This window comes from Heterocephalus glaber, unplaced genomic scaffold (genome assembly GCF_053883595.1).
Source record: "Heterocephalus glaber isolate CG9 unplaced genomic scaffold, H.glaber_assembly_v1.0 deba00001613, whole genome shotgun sequence".
NCBI lineage: Eukaryota > Metazoa > Chordata > Mammalia > Rodentia > Bathyergidae > Heterocephalus > Heterocephalus glaber.
Window position 1 is genome coordinate 25,751,336 of NW_028258384.1, and position 5,404 is coordinate 25,756,739.

At 34.2% G+C, this 5,404-nt stretch overlaps 1 non-coding gene across 1 annotated transcript; it reads right to left on the reverse strand.

The window, feature by feature from the left end:
- Positions 1 to 632: 632 nt before the first annotated feature.
- Positions 633 to 739, reverse strand: LOC147822521 (U6 spliceosomal RNA). The gene has a single exon (XR_015445619.1). It is a non-coding gene; the product is annotated as a U6 spliceosomal RNA (small nuclear RNA).
- Between the last annotated feature and the right edge of the window lie 4,665 nt (positions 740 to 5,404).

The window sequence follows — 5,404 nt, forward strand, 5'->3', positions numbered from 1 at the left end:
CATCATAATAGAAATCTGGGATTTTAACTATGATGTGTTACAGACAGGGATTTTCTTGCTTTTCTTTTGATCATGGCATTTTGGGATTCTACAGGCTTCATTTGTCTGTATTTTCAATTCTTTCCCTATGGTTGGAAATTTTATTGCTAAGATTTTTGTAAATAGATTATTTTATACCTTTTGTGCTTTTTTCTAATTTTTATTTAACTTGTATTAATTTTAGGATAGATGTTCTTCAATCATTTAGCTGCCATTGGATCCATTTTTTTCATAATCTCTTGTTTTTAAGGTATATCTGAATATATGCTCTCCTGCATCAACCTTGTTTTCTAGTTCTGACACTTTCTACTCATATTGGTCATTTATACTGCCCAGAATTTCATTAGAATTTGTATATCCTGGATTTCTCTTTTGTCGTTTCATGGACCCTAATTCCTTACTGAACTGGTCATGCATATATTCTATCCTATTGGTTAATTCACCCAACCTTTTAAGTCTTTTTAAGCCCAATATCTGTTTAGTTATATTATCTTTGTGTTTGCTAAACATGTTGTTCTTTTCTTTCTTCCATACATTTCAGGACTTAGTTTTTTACTCTCCCCTCATCAATGCCAATTGGATAACTTTTGGGGAAAAATTTGGAACACTTCATTAATTTGTGTATCATCCTTGTGCAGGGACATTGGTAATCTTCTCTGTATCATTTCAAATTCAACATATGTGCTGCTGAAGCAAGCACTGTCAGGTTTTTTTCTTTTTATTATCAATAGAAGTTGTATTTTCTCAAAGGATTTTCTGTATCTATTGAGATGGTTATGAAATTTTTATACTTATTCTTGTTTATTTTGTGTATTACACTTCCTGATTTCAATAGTTTGCATGATCCTTGCATCTCTGGAATGAAGCTAACTTGGTCATGATGCATGATTTTTTTTCATGATTCATTGTATTTTATTTGGAAGTGTCGGGTGGATTTTTGCATCTGTGCACATCAAGCTCTGTATATATCTTTGTGCTGAGTCCTTGCCTTGTTTTCATACTGGGGTAATGCTAGCTTCAAGGAAAGTTCTGGTAAAATTTAGCAGTGAATCCATGCTGTCCTGGGTTTTCCTTATTTAATAAAGTTCACACTGCTATCTCTATTTCATTGCCTGTTAGTAGTCTGTTTAGAATTTAATATGTTCTTATTTCTTTCTTTCTAAATCATATGTCTAAGAATTTATTAATTTCTTCCACATTCTCCAGTGTATTAAAAAAATTGGTTTTTGAAGTAATTTGCTAAAATAATATGGATTTCAGAAGTGTCTGTTATAACTGACTTGTTTTTTGTTTTTTCCTAATTGCATTGAAAAAAAATCCTTTTTTTGGTAAGTTTAATTAAAGGTTTAACTTTTTTATTTATCCTTTCAAAGAATAAACTCTTGGTGCATTGATCTTTTATTTTCCTTTTTTAAAAAAGTTTCAATATCATTACTTTCCACTCTTACATTTGTAATGTCTTTCCTTTTATGTTTGTGATTTTTATTTCTCCTGTTTTTCTAAGACACTGATGTACATCACTATGTTATTTATTTAGGAATATTTTATTCTTTTGGAGTGGGCACACATGGCTATAATCCCCCCTCCCTTAAAACTGCTTTCATTGTGTCCCATGGATTTGGGTAAGTTGTGCTGCCATTGTCATTTGATTGTAGGAAATTTTTAGTGTTTTCCTTGATTTTTCTTGTGATCAATTGGTTATTCAACAATGTATTTTTACTTTCCATATGCTTAAATAGCTTCTCTGGTTTCTTGTATTGTTGTTTTCTAGCTTCATTGCACTATAATCTAATAGTATGTAGGATGTTACTTCGTTTTTGCATTTATTGAAGAACACTTTATTGCTTAAAATACACTGATATATGGAGAAATTTCTTTATGCTACTGAGGAAAAAATTCTGTATTCTTTTGCTGTTAGATGAAACATGGTATAGACATCTGTTAAGTGTCCATGGTGAGCTTAAACTCTGATATTTATTTGTCTCATTGACCTGTCTATTTTTGAGAGTGAATACAAAAGTCTTGCACTATGTTTCTGTTGATATTTAACTGACCTTTTCTATGTAGTAGCATTTGTTTGAAAAGATTAGATGTACCAAAATCTGGTACATATATATTTACAGTGGACAGTAATTCCAGTTGAATTGTTCCTTTTACCAGTATGCAATGATATTCTTTCTCTTCTCATCAGTTTTTGTTTTAAATTCCACTTTTTTTGAAAATAGGATAGCTTTTGAGCTCATGTTTCATGGCGTACTGTTTTTCTTCCTTTCACTTTTAGTCTGTATTTTTTGTTGATGGAGTTTGTCTCGTATAGTTAACATATAGTTGGATTTTTGTATCTTTATCCAGTCTATGAATCTGTGTTTAATTAGAGAGTTAAGACCATTGAGAGTTATTATTCAAAGTTATTCATTGAATCCTGTCACTGGATTACTTTTTCATTGCTGATTTCTTTTTTTTTTTCTTTTATTTACCTACTCAATACCCTTTGGGCATTGTGGTGATTTTGGCCCTGCTGCTGTCTATCTAGGATTCTCCTGGTTATCTTTACCAATGCTAATTTGGTAATGCTAAATTTTTATAGTTACTCTTTGTCATTAATTTTAAAAAATAAAATAATTTGTAGGACATATTAATTTTGGTTAAAATTTGTCTTGGAGTGCTTGCAAAACTTCTCGGAAACATCTACTGATCCTTACATTTTGTGTTGAGAAATCTGCTGTTATGCTGATAGGCTTGTCTTTATAAGGTACTTGATTTTTTTCTGATAGCTTTTTTGTTTGTTTGTTTTGTTTTGGTACCAGGGATCGAACTCAGGACCTTGCACTTGCGAGGCAGGCAGCGGAACCACTGAGCTAAATCCCTGGCCCTTCTCTGACAACTTTTAGTACTTTCTTTTTTCATTGAATCTCTGGTATTTTAGTTATGATGTATTATAGAGGAGTTCTTTTTTTGCTTGTTTTACTTTTCTCATTGCTGAGACACAATACTCAACACCCAACAATTTAAAGGGGAAGAGGTTTAATTTGGTGTACAATTTCAAAAGGTTCAGCCCTCATGGTTGGCTGGTTCCAAGGGAAAAATGGTATGAGGGAAGGGCCCGCTGCAGAAGAAAGCTTCTCATGTCATGGAGGCCAGAAAGCAGAAAAAATAGGAGGAGTCACCAGGACCCGCATCCCAACAACACAAAGTAGAAATACAGGGCATGCTCCTGTTAGGAACCCTGACACAGACACTGAGAAGACCATGGCTCAGTGAGTTGCAGAGTCTGGTAGCGGTTGTGCCTGCTGTGATCCAGGAGAACAAAGACCCACAAGCAACACTAACGTATGAACACTCCAAAACCTCCCTTAGAGCACAAGTAAGTTCCATGCCTTAATCTACTAACCCTCCCACCCTGCCCTCCACCAACCTTCAGTGCCTAAGTGGGAACCCTCCCACCCCACACCAAAAGCTGCTGGTTGCCATGAGCCTTAGGCACCATACAGAGTATGCAGGCTAGATAGAAACTAGTTGAAAAGTGTAGTCAGAAGGTTTGGCATGGACAGAGAACTGTAAAGGAGCAGTGTGGCTAGAGAAGTTTGCTCAGCAGTCTAACCCAGAGCAGTAAAGAAAGAGCAGATATAAGTAATTGGAGGAATTATCAAAGATGAAAGCTAGAGGAGACTGAGAAGTCCCCTTAGAAATTTAGCAAAGACTGGGTGCTTGACCATCCACAAACTAGCCTCTCAGAGGAAAAAAAAAAAAAAAAAAGAGGAAAAAACAGAGGAAACAGAGGCAAAAAAAAAAAAGAAGAGAGAGACAGGATAGGTGCATGGTGGGGTGATTGGTAGACTAAGGATCAGTCACAGCAGCTCATCCACCACTGCCATAATCAGCTGCTGCTCTCAGGTATAAACAATTGCCTGGATCTAGGGACAGCCCAGGTTCCCTTTCTAAAAAACACTGACACTGTTTTGTTTTGTTTTATCTCTTGGGCTTCTCCTTCAGGTTGCCTTCATGTTTGGGGGTCTTTTCTCCCTATTTCCAAGTACTGATGCTTCTGGGTGTAAATCTTACAAGTTTCCTGTATATGCCAATGCCTCTAATCAGGCAGGAGATAATTTTTATATTAAGAAATTGAACAAATAAATAGTAAGTGCTTCGAATATAATGCACAAATACCTAACACCAGTCTTCCCATTCAACCCATTCATTCAATATATGTCAACTAACTTCTAACTACTATGACTCTAGTACAGTTCTAGGTTATAGCCATAATACAAGGGTAAGTAAAATTGTATTTTTTATTGTCAGGGAACTCATGGTAAAATAATTATGTCACATTACACCAATAGTTATATCACAGATTAGGAACACAAATAACACAATCCAATAGTCCGAGCTGAAAGTGGGTGCAGTTTTGTGGGAGAGGTTATAAAAGACTGAGGACACTAATAAGAGTGACAAAGAAAACATATTTGGAAATAGTACAAACTCATAGTAGAACTAGTCCCAAAATAGATAATCACACACACATACACACACACACACACACACACACATACACACACACACACAAAATCATTCCTGCTTTATATAATACTAAATTAAAAGATCTACATAGAGCAAATATTTAGTTATGGGGCTACTGAAGATTAGAGGGTTACACAAGAGGCAATTATAGATTAAATACTCAACTGTCAACTGTTTCATCTCTTTTGTTGTCCTGCTATTATCTTCCTACCTATAGCTAAGAAAAGCTTAAAATTTTGACTAATATATTTTAGACATTTTAAGCTTTAAGAGAACCAATAGATATTAAAGGTAAAATAATAAAGAAAACTGTATTTCTGCTTAAATGATTCTTTAAATACTTCCTAGCTTTGTTACTAAATTTGCTTTATCTGATACTGGTAAAATTTCTGTAAATCTTAAGAAAGATGAGTTAAGACTAGATTCATAGCTACAACTCCAGAAGTATCTCCACAGAATTTTGAACCTGGCTCTTCAATAATAAATGAAGATGATAATAAAAATTAAAAATTTGAATAATTTCACAGCTAAATATAATTATCACTGATTTTTTTGATCCAAGTAGAATTACCAGAGAAAACATTGTTGATCATTAAAGAGAAAAAATGGGCAAAAAGAAGACTTCACAAAACCTTAGGATTAAATAATGACATATATAAAGCATGATTTTTCATCAGATTTTAGTCTCAGGTGGGAAAGGGGACTTTCTATCAGCCCAATTTTGCCACTTCTGATGTACATAGAAATCACACATCCAGCAGAATTTTCCCCTGCAGGACCTCACTTGACCACTTAATTTCTACCCTGAAGAATATCAGAGGATTCAAAAGATTGGATTTATAATCTC